The following is an 18,784-nucleotide window of genomic DNA, read 5'->3' on the forward strand; positions in this document are numbered from 1 at the left end:
GACTGGGATGTTTTCTTAACATACAATTACTCTTTATATAAAGTTCTTTCTAATACACTCTAATATGAGTGTCCATAAATTTGTTTCTCTAGTCTACCTAGACTAACACAAACATGTTCTGGTCTAGCCGGATTTGTAAGGTAAAACTGTGGTCATGATAGTGAGGGGGGGAAGCGTTAAAGAACTAGAGGAATGTTGTGTGTTTCTTTGGAGCTATGTTACACCTTGACTGACTCATTCTTTCCTTGTGACTCTTCTGTGAGGGAATGTCCAATTGTCTACAGATGGGCTGTGGGTCTCCTCTCTGACCCCCATCATTTGCATCAATATATTTGTTTGTTTTGGGTCCTCTGGTGCCTGTTACCTGATCCCATTGACACCTCATGATCACACATCTCTACTAGATGGCTGCTTGTTTAACTTCAAGATTTTAAGACCCCGAATACTATCTTTTAACAGCTGGGTACCATCTGCTTTTTTCACATTTGCCTATGCACCCATTTTGATTTCACTGATAGTGTCGGGAAGGGAAGCATCACAGAATGCCAGGTTATTAGAACCAAATGTTCTTGCCTTGAGGGAGTACTTGAGTAGAGACCCAATGCCTATCTGCTACCTTAATATTTAACATTTAAATATATGTTCATAGACCTACATCCCTATCATTATATTAATATATTTACATATGTGCATGCTTATATTTATACCTCTATAAATCTCTTTTGCCTCCTAGTTTTTTCCTCTATTTTTTTTTACTTTCCTCCTGTCCCACTATCATGTTTCCCCTTCATTTAACTCTCAATACTCTCTCTTGGCAACACTGCACTTGATCAACCTCCACCAGGCATCCTACACCCTCCTCACCATCAATTTCAGATCTCTGATTTTTCCTTGTCCCTGAGTTTGTTGGTTCCCCCTTCCTTTCTCCCACCTCCTCCTCTCCTATGTCCCCCTCTTCCCAGATGTTGACCCCATTATTTTCCCCTTGGGATTGGTTGTCCTGCCTATCTTGTGTGGATAGAGAGAAAACGGAAAAAGGAGGAAAAAATGAATAAATAAATAAATAAATAAAAGCCTATAAATAGTTCCAGATCTGACTGCTGGCCCTTCTGATTGTTTTCCAGTCGGAGCTGGTGAAGTGCCACACCATGCCATGCCCCTCCAAAGTCTATTTTGGGGATTCCTCGGGGACTTCACTGCTTGACTCCCTTTGCTGCTCTGTTTGCGCTCCCCGCGTGTTTCGCTCTGGTGTGTATGTGTGCGGGTGGGGTGGGGGTGGGGGCGGCTTGGCACAATACCCACACTGTGTCTCCAGTGCTGTCCCCCTTAGCACTGTGGGTCAGTGAGAGGGCATCGTGTCTCATAGTGGGGCCAGCCCTTCAGTCCTCTTGTTTTTGTTTTTTAATGAAAGCCCTTATAACACGCAAAAACTCTCAAACTTCACTCCAGCCAGCTCCTTTTCCAATTCAAGCTCAGTCTCAAACTCACAGCCACTGAGTCAATTCTGACTCCCAGCAATCCTGTAAGGCAGAGTAGAACAGCTCCTGTGGGTTTCCGAGGCTAGCAATCTTTATGGGAACGGAAAACTCACCTTTCTCCTGAGAAGCAAGCAGCTGGGGGGCTCAAACTGCGGCCTGTGTGGTTAGTAGTTCAAACATAAGCCACTCTACCACCGGCGCTCTTTCTAGGATATGTGTTTGGGAGGGACATGACAGTGCTGACGCTTGCTCAGCCTCTGCGCATAGAGGGCTAGACAGAATGCTAGGGAAATTCTCCAAAGGGGAGATGTTCACGAATGACACTCTTTGGGGAGCTGATGAAAGAACTCCTCCATTACTGAAGGAATGCAGGCTATCACAACAGCAGCTCACCAAATGAACAAGAGCTCTCGGGTGAATTGTTTTATGATATGGGGCAGCCCAGGTTGTCAGGTGCTGAATTTCTTGTGGATTTGTATTCAAGTGCGCCTAATGACATTTCCTCTGTTATTCTTTGGTAAAAGCAACATGCTTTGAATTCCACCTGGGGTGCCTGGATCAGCCACGGTGTCACTTAAGAGGTTTGAGGTGTGTCCACACAGTACCTGCTCCCCAATGCATACAGAATGTTCAGTGAATTAGAAAAAGTTTCCCACCTCCGTTAATTTGGAATAAAAAAACCATTCAGGTTCTAAAGAAGACTTGTATTCTCAAGTTCTTGAGGGATGGTTTCAGGTATCACCGGTTTCATTGCAATTTAGTAGTGCAAATACAAGATCTGTCTATCTCGTTTCCCATCAAGTCAGACCAACAGCCTCATTCCATCGACAATGGTTTCTCCACCACCCTGTCAATTAGTAGTGTGCATGGTGGATCTTGGGTGGCTGTAATGAGGCCAGAAGCTATGGCACCAGTATTTTAAATATGAGCAGGATCACCCATATTGGCCAGGGCTCAGTGGAGCTTACAGACTAAGACAGACTAAGCAGAAAAACCCCGCTATCTATGTTTGAAATAAACTGATGGATCACAACCGAACCTTGCCTGACTGGCTTGCACTGGAAACATCATCGGGAGGCATTAATCACTGGAGGCGAGAGTCTGGTGTCTGGTCAAGTGGAGAGCTAGCAAGGGCAAAAAAAACCCAATCTAATCAAGTGGATAGCACATGAGTTGCAAGGACAGATTTTCGAATGCTGGCGGTCAGGAGTATGGCACAAGGCCAAGTGGTGTTTTTCCTGTATTGTTTACTGTTTTATACCAAAATAGAGCTACTTATATCTCCATTTTACAGAAGCAGAAACTGAGTCTGGCCACACCGTAAGGAATGAGAAGGAAGAGCCTGTCTGAGTCTATAGTTTATGACTTTCCCATTACTCCAAAGGCTGGAGGGAAACTTAGTTATTATTTAATCGACTGGTTTTCAAACCTGGTTCCAAGGGACCCTAGACTTTCAGGGGGTGCTTCAGGAAATTTGGAGGTCATGGACAAGGGCACATTTGAGAGGGAGACCCTGATTCAAATGAAGAAGCTTCGTCGCTTTCTGATTTATGGAGTAACTTTAACTTTTGCTTGAAACAAGGGTTTATTACTAACTATCCCCCGCCACCCCAGAACCTTTAAACACACCTGATCTGGTTTTACTCTCGTCATTGCCAAGTTACAGAATTTTGGATCCCAAGAAGGTAAATGCCTTGATCCAGATGTTATAATTAATGGTGCTATCCCAGGAATTGCCTCAGATGCCCAGACTCTGCCTAACGCCTCCAGCCCCACCCCACCCCCTTCCTGTCTCCCTTCACTGGTTACATCACAAGGAGAGTTCAAGCCTGCTGCAAAGATGAGCTCTCTGACCCCACTATGTCTCCAGAGCATTTCTTCTTTAAAAACAGCAACAGAAAGAACCCCTTCATTCTGGCAAGCTGAGCCATGTGTGGGTCCTTTCACTGCAATCTCAAGTTGGTCCATATGACCTCCAAACATGTCCCCATCAAGTGAAGGTGTCCATCTGCAATTCACCTGCGGGATGTAGAGCCCCCTCCTTGTTCATGCAAATCAGCGTAGTGATGCAGTAAACCCTGCAGCAATCATCTAGCTAATTAGATGGACTTGGCCTAGGAGTGCTCTTGCTGGAGAAGCGACTTCAACCCTGTGATTATCAAAATGGTCCCACGTGACTTTTCCCTCCCCTCCACGTGAGACGTCATGGAGCAGGGGAAGACATTTATCTCAGAGAGGTCCGTTGTGGCCAGGGGAACCTGAGTGTTACAGCAGCCCCTGAGGCTGATCAGGGGCATGGAGGACCATCGGACATTAATGCCAATATGAAATGGAATATTTGCAGGGAACAATGACCAACTGTCCCTTCCTTGGAGTCCTGCTACGTGCCAAGGCTACTTGCAGCTAGAAATGAGTTTTAACTGAAATTATGTCAGCTAGAACCAGTTTTTATTAGTTTCAAGACCCCTGAGCTTTCCCATCTGCTTGTTTTAATTTTTATTACCGTCACCTGGAGGTTTTGGGAAGCAGAAGAATTGTTCTTTTCTGGGATGGCTTAATGGCAGCAGTGCCTACGGGCAAAGGACTCAAAAGATGACCCTTCCATCCCTGTCATTTAAATCATCACTAACTGCATTCTTTCAGTAAAGTGTGGTAGAAAGAATTTTCCTCATCTCCACAGACAGGCGATTATATCAGAGCTCCCCCTCATCTGAAATACCCCAACATTAAATACATTTCCAAATTCTCAGACCGAGAAACAAAGCCATAGATGTCATTTCTTTTCCAATTCATGAGATTTACAATTGGAAGGTCATGTTTGTACTAGACTTTGGCTTGAAATTAATCTTCTTTTCTCTAAGCCATTTCTATACGATCTAAGTGCTTCATTATGCAGTCATTTCCAAATATTAAATACTTGTCATTCTTGAACGTTTTAATCTTCCCTTTATGGGAAGCTGGAAGAAACTGCTCTTTATGGGTGAAGAAACTGAGTTTTAGAGCTTGCAAATAATTGCCAGGGCATGATGCTTCTTGTTGTTGTTGTTATTGTTGTTATTGTTAGGATGCTGTCAAGTCAGTTCCAACTCTTAGAGACCAAGAGTGTGGCCACCCATTGAAATATTTCCTTCCACTTATTTTTAGGCTACAAAGTAAAAATGTAAATTGTTTCATAAGTCACACATGCTACATTCTCCAGCCATTGAACTAATAATTAAAAGCTCATTTGCATTCTGCCTTATGAAAGAAGCTTGATGAATTAAATAAAGATGTTCAAAGCCCACAACCCATCTCAACACTGAGGCTGTGCTATAATCCTCTCCTGTCTTCTGCGCTGTACCTCATACAGATCAAACCATATTCTTGGGTCAGCTAAAGGAGAGTTCTCTTAAGCTCGTTACCCCTCCAACCTATTCTGCAGAGCTCAATCCTGCCTGTAAGGTCTTTGGGCGACCACAACCACAGTAACAAAAAACCCACTGTCATCAACAATCAGTCCTCATTAAATTTCACAACATTTTGCCAACATACATACATACAGTACTCACTTTTATGTGATTATAGAATTCAGAGAAAACTCTACCCCCCACCCCTCCCCTTCAAAGGATTCCTCACTTGACTAATTCTAAAGAGTAAATTGATTTTCTCATCATTTGTTGTGCTTGACAATAGAAAGGCTGATGCAGCAACATTGCTAAAATGACGGCTCACTTCTATTCAAGGAGAAGGAATTTGTGTTAATAGTCTGAATGACTGGCATCTCTATGAGAAATGTGAAATCGCTTTGCCTTAGGAATAACCTGTCCAAGACTAAAAGGTCCTAGGTTCTTAGAAGGGAAATAATATGTCAGGAAAATGTACTTAGGCTACTGCAAATTAACTGAATAAACTGGCATTTTGTAGCTTCCTAATCATGGTTTGCAAATTCCCATTGGCTCACATCAGTTGGAACTGTTTGGAAGGATCTGAACAGGATCTTTCCAGAAGTGATCTGACATCTTGAGGGAGAACAAGCTACACATTTAATCAATCTAATTGATTCCTTCCCATTACTAAGAATTTTTGTAAATAATTGTTGTTTGTTGTTTGTAAGAAGCAAAGACATGTAAATCAAGACTCCAAGTAACAACACAAGCTTGTTGTTCGCTGCCGAGCCGAGCCCTTGCACAGCAGACCAGACTGTTGGTTGTTAACTGACTTTTGAAAACAGGGTTGCCATGCCTTTCTTCCAAGCCAGGAAACTCCTCTGAAACCTGTTCAGCGTTGCAGTGAAGCCCAAGTCTCCCCGGACACGAGGGTCGTGGCTTCATGAGCACACTAGCTGGGAGTCAAACACCTGTCTCTCCTACACACGTGGCAGGTAAGAATTCAACCACCAGCCCACTACTGCTGAGGTATGCTTTGCTTATTCCAAATCCCCAAATCCAAACTCGCTACCATCAAATTGATGACAACTCATAGCAGCCCTATAAGACAGGGTACAACTGCACCTGTGGGTTTGAGACTCCCCCCGACCCCCCAAGACTGTAACCCTATGGAAGTAAAGAAGCCCTATCTTTCTCCTGTGGAGCAGCTAGTGGTTCTTGAACTGCTGACCTTGTGGATGGTAGCCCAACTGGTAATCACTGTGCCATGAGGGCTCCCTTGCATATTCAGGACAACAGTAATATAGCTTATGCAAACAATGAGCAGTCCATTCGTTGTGATGCTGTATATAATAACCAATGATTCTTTCCATAGGGGAATTTTTCCAATATTCACCTCAGGGCTGGATTAGGCACAGGTTTCTGGGACAAGTTTAAGAGCGATAAACCCTTTAGCAATGCTCAACACATCAGTTATAGACCCATCTATGTCTTCAGTAGGGAAGTTGTTCTATTCTAAATAATGATGCACACCACTTTACAAGGTTATTTATGTCTTTTACTGGAATCTCCGTTTTCCCATCATCACCAGCTTCACAGCAAAGCTTCATTAGCTATTTACCAAAGGACTAACACGTTGTGGGAAGAAACATTTTACCAGAATCGAAAATTCAATTAGTTTGGTGGGAAAATGGTATACATTGCAGAAAAATGTAAGCTACCCTCATGTAATTAGTGACGGGATTTTACTATGGAGACAAACTTGGGTTCTGCAGAAATGATGGCAAGAGAAGATTAATTCAAACCAAAGTCTAAAAACACTTGCATTTGGATATTTGGGTTCCAAATATTATCCCTACAAGTATGTACATTTCTGTGGTCGGGGCTCAGTTGTGCATCAGAATGGCTACTATCACTCCTCAGGAGAACAATTATATTATCTGCTCCTGTAGAGACTTCCAACCCTAGACACCGCATGCGGGGTCACTCTGATTCAGCAAAAGCAACCCTGGACCTGCCGTAGGTTGTTTGCTAGGCTTCTCAGTGCAATGCCAGCAGCGCGAACCCACCGCGTCTCCCAGGGAGGACGACGAAGCTTCTGTCCTTTCAAGGTCCTCTGCCTGGGGAACCCCCAGGGGCAGTTCTCCTCGGTCCCTTAGGAGTGCTTTCAGTTTGTTCTGTGCGTCTGTATGAGTTGGAATCAACTCAAGGACAGATTCATTTCTGTTTGATTTGGGTGGCTCAGTGGCTACGTGTTAACAGAAAAGCCGGCAGTTGGAACCTACCTGGAGGCCGCAAAGGAGGAAAACCTGGCTGTTTGCTTCGGTAAGGATGACAGCCGAGGACGCTCTGTGGAGGAGGTCAACTGTAAAACTTGGGGTCTCCAGGAGTCAAAGCTGAGCCCATGGCACCTAAACAATCACAATAGCTGTCCAGGAAACTGTCTGTTTGCCATGGCATGGGGTCACTCCCAACTCCGTGCCACTGAGACGCTTTTGACTCATACCACCCTCGAGGAGCGAGTCGAACTGCCCCGTGACTTTCAGAGGCTGCTGTGCTTGAACCACAGCGCTTTCCCATTAGCACTCCATCTAGTAAACCATTAGGCCCTAGGGGCTCTTTACGGCATGAGGCAGCTGCTTAGTATTATTCAGTTTGGCCTTCTGTTTTGAAAATCTTAGTGTTCCCGTCCTGGCCTGACTGAGCCAGAAATGTATTCCTTTCTCAGTGCGATGGCCCTTACAACCGTTGCCTTGGTTTCTATATTTAAATATAAATATTAAATGCTATATAGGGAAAATAAATATCTCTCCAAAATAAAGATCAACAATAGTTATGAATAATAACTTGAGTCGTTATTTTTGTGACTTTATCCTTTGGGGTGAAAAGTCACTTAGGGAGATCTAGCAAACTGAAAGTGCTGGGGATGGGATGAGAAATCTCAAGGAAGCCTTGCGGTAGAAAACCAGAGATTGAGACCCATGGAGAACCTCCTCCAAGAGATTCTCATGAGCTGTGTCCATGTTGTCACCTCCTGTTCTTTTATAAACAGCCAGGGGTGGGGACAAATTATAAAAGCAAAAACGTAAGAGGGTAGTCTTCCAAAAGTTTGTGGGAAACTGGAATAAAAAGATAATGGTATTCCCCCCCCCACAAACTTTTGGGAAGCCCCTGGTACGTCTTAGAGCTAGTGCTGGGAGGAGCATGGGACACAGGGCTGAGAAGGTCAAGCAGGAGAGGTGGGGAACAGAGCCCACGACACAAATGGTCTACAGAAGCTCCAATCTCATAGAGATGCTGACAAAAGATGTGTCTGAGATGCAGGCAGACAAAAAACCAGCTCTGCAGAATTTGCAGGAACCCACATCCGGGACTGGCAGGGGGATTAGAAAGAAGAAGCCAGAGGGTAAGGGTCAGAGCCTGCGGGAAGGGTAATGATCTGCAAAGGGAGTGATAATGGGGAGCACCTGTAAGGAATGGCTTCAGTGCTGTCAACCGGTGCCAAGCTGTGTAACATGAGAGCCAGTGTGCAACTGACTCCAAGAATGCAGCTCTTACTCTGAAGTCCGCTCCGTTGCAGTGGAGTGAAGCCGTGCACTCAAGGTGTCTAGGTGGGGTACTGGAATGGACAGTAAGACAGAGGTAGTATTACCCCTAGAGGGAAAGGAGCTGGGCAATGGAGTCCCCTGGGCCCATTATTTGCACCTCCCTTAGCTCTTCTTTGTTGTTCGTTACTAAGAATCCGCTCCAACTCTTAGGTGTAGTAAAATTCCAGGTCCTGTGCCATGGGGTCAGCCTATCTCATTGAGGGCCATTCTTAATAGGGGATACTGTATACAAATAGAGAGAGAAAGATGAGGCTCATAAAACACTTGTCTTGGAAATAAACAGGGGCAGGTCTACCCTTTCCTATAGGGTCATTGTGAGTTGGAATCGACTCGATGGCAGTGAGTTTGGTTTTTTGGTTTGGTGTATCCATGGAAGGGGCCTTGGTGGCACCGTGGTTAAATGTTAAGCTGCTAACCTCAAGGTCAGCAGTTTGAAACCACAACTGCTCCACGGCAGAAAGACAAGGCTTTCTACTCCCATAAAAAGCTATAGACTCAGAAACCCACAGGGGCAGTTGTAGCCTGTCCTACAGGGTCAGCATGAGTTGGATTCACTCAATGGCAGTGCGTATACAAGTGAACCCAACGGGAAACTTTAGAAGAGGAAGACATCTCAGAAGATGTGGCTGAGAGAGGAGTAAAAGACCTGTTATGGAGTCAATTCTGAATCACAGTGACCCTAAAGAGCACAGTTGAACTCCCCTTTGAATTTCCCAGACTTTTAATCCTTACAGGTTCCTTAGATCCACACCCCACCCCTTTTACTGGACGAATTCTACTCCTTAGTTGGCTCCTTCCTTAATCGTTGCCCCAGGCAGCAGGGAGGGCACCTTAGCAAGCTGGCTGTGCATCCTGGAGGTGCTTCTGCTTGGGGCCTGGTTGCCAGAGTATTCCACCTTTTCTATCCTGAGTGGTTTAGGGAAAAATCATGAACCCCAGACAAAAGATGTGATCCAGAAAGTCTAAGGTCACATCCCTGGTTATCCACAGAGCAGTCCAGCTTTCCAAGGACTGTCTTAGAATTGATTAAAAATGTGATTTCTTTCTTTCTTCATTTGTTTTTATAGCTTTGAAATTATGCATTGCTGCAAAGCCAAGGCGTGGGGAATTGAGCCAACTTAGTATTTAGGTTTCATGATATCTTAAAAGTTTTAAAATAGAACGCCAAACATCAATCCCTCATTTAACAAAACATTCATCAAATGCTTTATGCATGCCAGGGGTGGCTGTTGATACAAATAAGTTGTAGTACCTACTGACAAGGGATCTCTGATGGCACTGTGGGCCAGGCATGGATTGGCTATCTGCCCTTGTAGACTGTGTCTTGGAAATCCTATATAGTGTCCCTGTGAGTCAGACTCAACTTTATTGCAATGGGTTTGGTCTGGTTTCACTGCTTTCAGGTGTTAGCTTGCATGCACATGATTTTCCATTCTAATTTTGTTCCTAGGAAGAAGTCTCCCAATCGCAGAATTTATTAAAAATATTGACTATATGGAAGAACAATTGGCTGAAATAACAACAGAGCTTAGGCGGATAGGGGGGAAGAGGTGGAATAAGCACTATTTAGTTAATAGTATAAAAAGAGTCCCTGAGTGGTGCAAAGGATTGAGCATGAGACTACTAACCAAAAGGTTAGCAAATCAAACATGGCCAGAGGCCCTTAGCAAACAAGATGGGAGATTTGCCTCTGGAAGGAACAGCCTGTGAACACATTATGGGGACTTCTCTGTACTCGTGGGGTTGCCGTGAATTGGGAATTGACTCAAAGGCAGCTAGAACAGCAGCAAAGTGCCCCAGGGGTGTTGTGGGTTACAAGTTGCTAACTACAAGGTCAGCCGTTTGAAATGGCTCCACAGGAAAAAAAGATGAGGCTTGCTGCTCACACGAAGTTGTACAGCCTCAGAAATGCAGAGTTTGCTTTTTGGAACAACAGTAGGTGATGCTATGGAGTTAGATTGCCCAGGTCCATGTTCCGTCTTAGCCACGAACACCACCACAAAAGGCAAACTCACTGCCAACGAGTCAATTCTGCCTCTTAGTGAACCTCGAGGACAGACTAGAACTGCCCCTGTGGGTTTGAGACAGCAACTCTTCGCAAGAGTAGAAAGCCTCCTATTTCTCCAGCGGAGTGGCTGGTGGTTTCGAGCTACTGACCTTGTGATTAGCAGCCCAACCCATAACCACTGCACCTCCAGGGCTCCTACAGGACTGTCATACTGGTCAAGTTAATCAAACCATCAGGATCTATTTCACTGTTTACAAAATAGGAACCATAAATGTTTTATGTCATATGAATGTGGAAAAGATCAGATTAGATAATGTATGTAAAGCCCTTACTTATGCTTGGTCGATTGGTCTTGAATAAATCTTAGCTGTTATTTTTATACATGGTAGTAAGTAACAGCTAGGCATCATTCTCAATGAGTTTTGTTTTATCCTTTAAGAGAATGTTATTATTCTATTGCCAAGTACAACATCCACCCTAGAAGTTTTAGGTCTGGTTACTACGTATATGAAGTGGACATATCAAAATGAGCATTGGTTTCAGAATGCTAAGATTTAGCTTTCTATCTACACTGCCATTTAGCTATGAATGTTAATGGGACAAATAAACCCAGCAGCTTGATTTCAATTTGTGCCATAGGTTTCACAGTGCCTGTCCTATCTATTTCATCTAAAGAATTATGAGAATCAAACAAAATACAATTAGTAAATGTAGTGTGCTATAAAACATGAGCTTTCTCTGGGCAGTGGTACTGACTATTGATGCTGATTGGCAAAAGGTGTGATTGTGGCTTATAAAATACTTTAAGCGGAAAATGCTTTTAGAGTATACAAAAATTGGCTAGAGCTTTTGAAGAAATACAGGAAACTAAGACAGAAAACCTGGATTTTCATTTTATTTTATTTTTCCAGCAAATGGTACTGGGGCGCAGGATGCCCACATACACAAATTAAAGTCGGACTGATCCCTCACATAATCTATCTAAGCTAAAAGTAAACCAGAGACGTGAAAGTAAAAGAGAAAATTCCTAGAAGAAAACAAAACTTTAAAACTCTTTGTGGCTTTTGATTAGAAAACGGATTCTTACCTCTGACACCAAAAGCACAAGCAAGAAAAAATAACATTTAGCTAAACAGGAGTCTACCAAATTTCAAACTCTGTAACTTCAGAAGACATTGTCAAGAAAGTGGAAAGATAACATACAAAATGGGAGAACATTTTTTGCTAGTCTTATCTTTTATCAATTATATCTAGAATATATCAACTCATAACCCAAGAGTACAGAGACAGGCAACTCAATTGAAAAAACAGGCCAAGATCTTGAACAGCCAAAAGATATTCCAAACAAGAAAGCCTAATGACACAAGACAGAAGACTAAGCACAAGAAAAATTGCTCACCCCACCATGAAGTGTCACGGAAAAGTACATCAAAACCGTACCCCTTTACAACCCAGTTAAGTCCAGATCCAAACCAAATCTACCACCATTGAACTGATCCCAACCAAGCAATTGTAGAGTTCCTGAGGCTATACATCTTCATGGGGATAAACCCAAACCCTAACTCACTGCCGGTGAGCTAACGCATAACAACCCCACAGGGCAGGGTAGAACTGCCCCGGTGAGTTTCCGTGACTGGAACTCTTGGTGGGATTAGAAAACCCTGTGGGTGTACTGCAGAGTGGCTGGTGCTTTTCAACTTCTGACCTTGCAGTTAAAGCACAGCCTCCTTTTTCTCCTGGGGAACAGCTGGTAGTTTTGGGCCTCTGAGCTTGTACTGAAGAGTCAGTCCGTGCTTCCCTGCCAGTGCCATCGGGGCAGCTGTGATGAAATAGCCAAACACGGCTGACAGGGATGGAAAACCGTGCAGTCACTTCGGAAAGCAAGTTGGCAGGTCCTCACCAGGTTACCCAGGGAGGTACCACATGACCCAGCCATTCACTTCCAGGTATCTACCCGAGAAAAATGAAACTATATGTCCACACAAAAAAATTTTACACCAATATCCCTAGCAGCATTATTCATAAGAGCAGCAAGGTGGAAATCACGCAAATCTTCATCAGCTGCCGAATGGGTAAGTGTGGGAAAGCAATACAATGAAATCTGACATCACAACTAAAAGCCATATTCAGACAGGCTCGAACTCTGAAACGCTATGCTAAGTGCAAGAAGCCAGGACTCATCCAAAGCACAGCACGTGTGATCTCATGGATATAATTGTCCAGAGTAGGCAAATCTGGAGAACGAAAATAAATATTAGTCACTAGCTAAGGAAGGAGCCATGGTGGCCCCGATGATTAAGTGCCTGCCTGCGAATCCAAAGATAGCTGGTTTGAGCCCAACTCTCTGCTCTCAGGAAGAAAACCCTGTGATCTGCTTTCGGAAACGGTCTCACCGTGTGGGCTGTCTATTCCACCGCGTGGACTTGCTAGGAGATGAAATCACCGGGCTGGCACCCAAAACAAACACTAAAAAGAGTCGGAGAAATAGAGAATGGCAGCTCATGAGCATGAGGTTTCTTTGGGGGTGATAAAAGTGTTCTCAAATTGATTATGGCTGCCCAACTCTGTGTATATACATACAAAAAAAGCCACTTTATTGTACACTTTTTAAAAATTCCTCTTGAACTCCATGAGAGCAAGTTGTGCCCATCATGTCTTTTTACCTCTAAGGTTTCAAACGTTCATTACCTTAGAGATGTGTCTCTGTTTCTTTATCCTTGACAATGTGCGAGAAACTTAGTTGTGTGACTTGCTCCACTGAAGACCCAAGAGGCAACTAGTTCCCTTAAGAGTTGGTTTCAACTCATGGCAGCCCCACGGGTGTCAGAGTGGCACTTTGTTACAAGGGATTTTTTCTCATGGTGGTGACAATTTGGAATTGGGTTGCCAGACCTCTCTTCCAAGGTGCTCCCAAGGGTGTTTGAACTACCAAACTTTGGGTTATTAGCTGTGCTTTATCATTCTGTCACCCAGCTCATTCTGGTTCATGATAGCCCTGTGTGGGTTGTCAAAATCAAACATGTTTAAAAGCACTCTGAAAATTCAAGGAGGAGGACTGCGTCAACAATGTGGAATACCATAGACCTTCAGGTGACTTACGTATCTCAGTATCATACAAACTAAGCAAGTCCACGGTCCAGAGGGGTCGGAAGCAACCTAAGAACCAATGCGAGCATCCCAGTGGTGAGAGGAGAGATCGTTTCTCGCATGCCATACGTCATACTTTTTCCGTGGTATTCGCGCTGTGAGAATTCCCCTGCGTGATTGCTCTTGGTGAGGCATTTAACAGGTAACCGCTGTAGGTAGGCTTTTGGCGGAGAGGCTGAGGCTGTTTGAGAAAAGGTCATCGTGACGACGGGCAGAACAAGAGCTTTGTAAAGAGTCTTAAGCGCTCACCTTTCTTTCTTCCTTTGGGTCCCTCCTTTGAGTAGTGAAAATGACACACATGATTTTCGTTATTGACAACAATAGAAATTCAAAGAATTCTTATGGACAATAGCTTTTTTTGGCTGGGGGGGCGGGGTAAATGTAATTAGGATTTATTTTTATTCTCTGTTTTCTGCGTCCCAACAGTTGCTCTGCTCTTCGGTTTAAAGCTCCTGATTTCGCGGTAAATGGAGGCCAATCCGGAGAAGAGGAGTTGGGCATGATTTATCTTTTCAGTTTCTGAGTAAAAACTGGGACTACTCTGCTTGTTTGGTTTTTTTCTCCTGGGGTTTCTAACATGAAGATCACCCCTTCAATTTCCATGTTAAATTTCAAATCTTAATGAAAAACATCACATTATGGGCAGAGTTCTTAGTAATTACATAATTGTCCATAGATTGTGATTATCTGGTACATTCTTTGGCCTTGAGGTTACTTCCCTCTAGTTTTATCAAGAGATTATCAAGGGTTGACATAAGAGGTTTACATTAGTTGTCATCATTGATTTTTTTCCCCTTGCCCTGGGTGTCCTGTGACAGGTGTAGCATCAGGATTTTGGTCCAGGTGTGATCAATCCCTCACAGATCTTCTCCCTAAGATTTGCTGTCTCTGGAGACTACATACTTCTGGAGTTGGAGCTCCCAAAGCCAATGGAAGCCAGGTTGTGACAGCTCTCCGTCATCACATCCTGACATAGGGTCTTCTGAGCAGGGCTCAGGAGCTGCCTTTCCTCCCAGGTGAACGTTACAGCCACTTCATTGATGTCAGTGTGTCCCTTGTGGGAAGTTCACGCTAAGCCTTCCCAGTCTGAGGAAGTAGGTTCAACAGAACATTAGTAGCTATTTAAGATATTATTTTTCCAGCATTTACTATAAGAAGACTTCACTATTAAAAAAATAGATCAGTATTTTGACACATTATCTTCACATTCCTAATGGAATTCTCCTTTTCATCAGGAATTGTAATACTGTTAAGCCTAATTTCTTTATAACTCTAACCAGACTTGCAATTATGTTTCCCAGTGGATTAAAATATGACCAATGACCTAAAAATATGAATCCGAGTGGTATTTTCCCTGTGCCATATTTCTTTAATATCTCTGAAAAAATCATAAGACTTTCTTTAAGTGCTTAAAAAAAAGGAACTCTAGATCAAGTTTTAAAAATAAAAGGATTTTTTTGAAATATCAAAACGACACTTAAGTATCCTAAAGTAATATTTTATTTTGAATTGTTTCTATTCCTTCCAAGTTCAAAATGAAAAATGAGTTAATGACTGTGGAATATATTTGTAATCCAACAATCATGAATTTTACTTTCTTTACAAAGAAATCTGTTTTAACCATAAATCACACATATATGTGTAACTGCATATCCACTCCACTAATTTATTGAGCTATTAAGTCTATTGCTCTCACAATTCTCCTAGGGAAATTCCAGGAACTGAAGAAGTATTTGAAAGATTTCTTCCTACATGAGGTGACATTATTGAGGCTAGCTAAAATATTCCAATCCAGTATGTTTAAGAGTGAAGAATAAGATATATTTCACATAATTTGCAGCATCGCGTGATCAAGTAGGACTCAGGAGGTATGATTCTCTGCTCACTAGCTGTGGGGTACACTTAGACTCCAGCAAAATGGCTTGTCTTCTCACACATTGAGTTTTCTGGTGGATTATTGGCTGCTTTGCCTACCTACAATTGCAAGTTCAATGAGATAACTGAAGTGAGATTTAATATATATATATATATATATGGTTATGTGAATTAGATAGGGTTATACAGTTCCAAACATCAATTTTGCATTCAACAGTTTAGACATTTATTATTAAAGATTGTATTAAACATTTCTATCAACTCCCCCTACTCCCGCCTCCACTTATTCTTCCCACTCCTTTGTGAAGTGAAAATGTTTTGAAAGAGTGATGGCTGTTATTGTCACCATCATTTGGGCAGTATTTGTTCTTCGCGGAGGTTACAAAAATGCTTTTGCCATTAAAAGATTTTCTATTATGAAGTAATTTATGCTTTCAGGTCATCCGTGGTAAATGTCCTTACTTATTTCTGTTGGGATGGATTTTCCACAAGCAATACATCTGGTGAGTACAACGCTTTCTCCTGTCTTCGTTCCAATGGCAATCCTTCTTTAAAGCACTTGATTATTTATTGTAACACTCAACAAGAAGGCCATGGTCAAAAACCAGCTTGACAGATACTTTCAAGTCTCCATAGATCCCACAGTCAAACCAAGACTGGAACTCACTTTAGGCCCCCCCAGAGCAGAATTTTACAGACTTGCACTTTCCCATTGAGCCTGTACTGTAGAACTCTCTTCACCAAGAATGGTTTTGTGGTTTTAGGCAGGTCTTTCAATATTCCCAGGCCTCAGTTTCCTTAGATGTAGCATGAGTGATTTTGTCTAGATGGTCTACCCCTGACAGTCTATGCTTCCATGCTATCTTATATGCCCCTCCTGGAAGAACTCACCAAATCCTAAGTGATTTAAGAAAATAACTACAAATAAGACCTTGTAGTCAGGGCAGATGGACATAATTTCCTCTGGCTTCTAAAAGAAAGCCTCTCTCCTCATTTGTTAATGGTCCAATGAGTAACTTTTTATAATCAAATCCTCATCAAAAAGGAAAAGGAAAAAAATATATAGCATATGCAGTTTGTTTTTATTGTATGCTGTGCAGTGGATCCTGAATATATTCATTAGAATTAAGCAGGTCTGCAATATCTGGCACAGTCCCCCAAATTCTGGCCTATCCACAATTCTACAGGTCCTTAAAAGCAGAATTGTCACAAGTTGCTTAGTTGAGCTCTCAAGATAAATTAGTTGGTAACATAGGCTCCCGTATAATTGGCATATGAGTGACACTCGGCTATACAATTTCACATCTAATCAAGTAAAAATTCAACTTGACCTGTTGTCTCTTTGAATCTGACACTGGACGGACTCCAACTGGTGCAAATGCAGCTCTGTAAAAGTGAGGTGGGCAGAAGAAACATACTATCTATTTTTTGAGCTACAGAACTGGTGGATGAGACAGTGCCTTTCACATGGTCTAAACAATGCTATGAATGTGTAGTTGATTAGTTTCCTACAAGTTTTCAAAGATTAAAATGTCATTTTCCCTTCTGTTTTCCACGACCATTCTAATGGGGACGATGTTGTGAAGACATTGACCATGCTGGATATACCTTCACGAAACCATGCTTGATGGACACAGAGATTCAAAGCTCAGCTTCTGCCTGAAAACTTGTCATCATAAAGGAGAGAGGAAGAAATATGGAAAATCTATGAAAGTGTAATAAATGCAAAGTTGTACTTAATTAAGGGCTAAAACTTATTTGAGAAGTCAGGCAGTGCTCAGGGACCACCTATGAGAGGTAAATTATTGATGACTTGAACAATTAAGACAAGAGCGCTCCATGGTGATAGACTGGTAACGAGACGTGTGTCCTTCTCTCCAAGGATGGGTAGAATTTGAACATGCAGGACTGTGATGGGATGGCAGCCGCAACTGGAAAGCAGGAGGAACAAAGGCTTGGTGGGAGAAGGAGGGGATGTAAACTCAGGAGACTTCAATAAGCTGCAGAGGGTGGCGGAGGACTAAGGTGGTTACAGTGGGGGAAAGACGTTGGACGTCTTTAACAGAAGGTCCTATACTTAGATTAGATGCTGTTGGTAACTCGTTCTGGAACGGTGAAATGACTTGATGGTGTCACACGCCTGCTAACGACTAGTTTAACAATGGTGTGTGTGCAAGATGAAGGGGAAAAGAAAGGCATAAAGTACAGACCACAATTTAGGGACTCGAGGGGAGGCAGAACAGACTAGAGCCAGCCTTGTGCCTCAGTTGCAAGAACAGTTTGTTTGTTTCAGCTGAGCAGGGTTTATCGGTAGAGGAGGTGCATACTGATCGTCTACATGGGGGGAAGGAAAATAAAGTCAAGGAGTTGTTATTGTTCTCCAGAAAGTGAGTCCCACCTAGTTTTGACAGGCCCGTGTCTTGAATCAAGGTGTCCCATCTTCCCCCAACCCCCAAAACCCCACTGTGCCATCTGCTTATTTTCTCAGTTGTAACATTACTGACATTATTTAGCAAATTTTGTCATTCTTTAGTTATATGTGCTTAATTAAGTCATACCTTTATAATCCTAGAAAAGTTATCAAGGAAATGAAGCATAAAACATATTTTGTTTTATTATTTGCCCAGCATAAAATATGATCTGCCAAAGGCAAACAAGACATGTGCTTGCTTCGACAGCACACCTATTAAAATTGGGATGACGCAGAGAAGATTCGCATGGTCCCTGTGCAAGGATGACATGCAAATTCACGAAGCGTTCCATATTTAGAAAACAAACCAAAGCAAACAAGACAGTGTAAACTTCCACAGGGGTGGTGGCAGTGGCAGAAGAAATTGTAGGAACACCTCCAAGTCTACCCTTAGACAATGTTAGTAATTGACTATGAATGATCAACGGACAGTTATTTGGGAAGCAAAAAGGCTAATGAGAATAAATTAAAATTGCTGAATGTGAGATTTTTCCAAGCAGCTATTTTCCCTTGTTTTCTTCCCTTTTCCTTTTTTCCTTGGTCACAAATGGGAATCTGCGTGAGGCAACATGTTTTGGTTGCATGGATAATCTTTCTTTCCTTCTCTTCTACTTGGCCTCGTGGTTCTTACAAGGGCCATGCTTTTCTGGGAGACTATACCTGTGGTCATCAGGAGCCCTGGTGGCACAATGGTTCAGCATTGGGCTGCCATCCACAAGGTCAGCAGTTTGAAACTGCCAGCCTTTCCTCAGGAGAAAAGACAGGGCTTTCTAGTCCCATGAAGAGGGACTGACTGGGTGGCAGTGAATTTGGTTTGGGTTTTGTTTTTTGTA

General features: G+C 42.8%; 1 protein-coding gene and 1 non-coding gene across 2 annotated transcripts in view; one reads left to right on the forward strand and one right to left on the reverse strand.

The window, feature by feature from the left end:
* Positions 1-18,784, reverse strand: part of SULF1 (sulfatase 1) — a 191,879-nt gene that overhangs the window by 157,244 nt on the left and 15,851 nt on the right. The window lies entirely within an intron of this gene.
* LOC115868741 lies at positions 18,144-18,250 on the forward strand. The gene has a single exon (XR_004045747.1). It is a non-coding gene; the product is annotated as a U6 spliceosomal RNA (small nuclear RNA).

This window comes from Echinops telfairi, unplaced genomic scaffold, assembly GCF_000313985.2.
Source record: "Echinops telfairi isolate 266 unplaced genomic scaffold, ASM31398v2 ScPeMD7_1;HRSCAF=3_0, whole genome shotgun sequence".
Taxonomy (NCBI): Eukaryota; Metazoa; Chordata; class Mammalia; order Afrosoricida; family Tenrecidae; genus Echinops; species Echinops telfairi.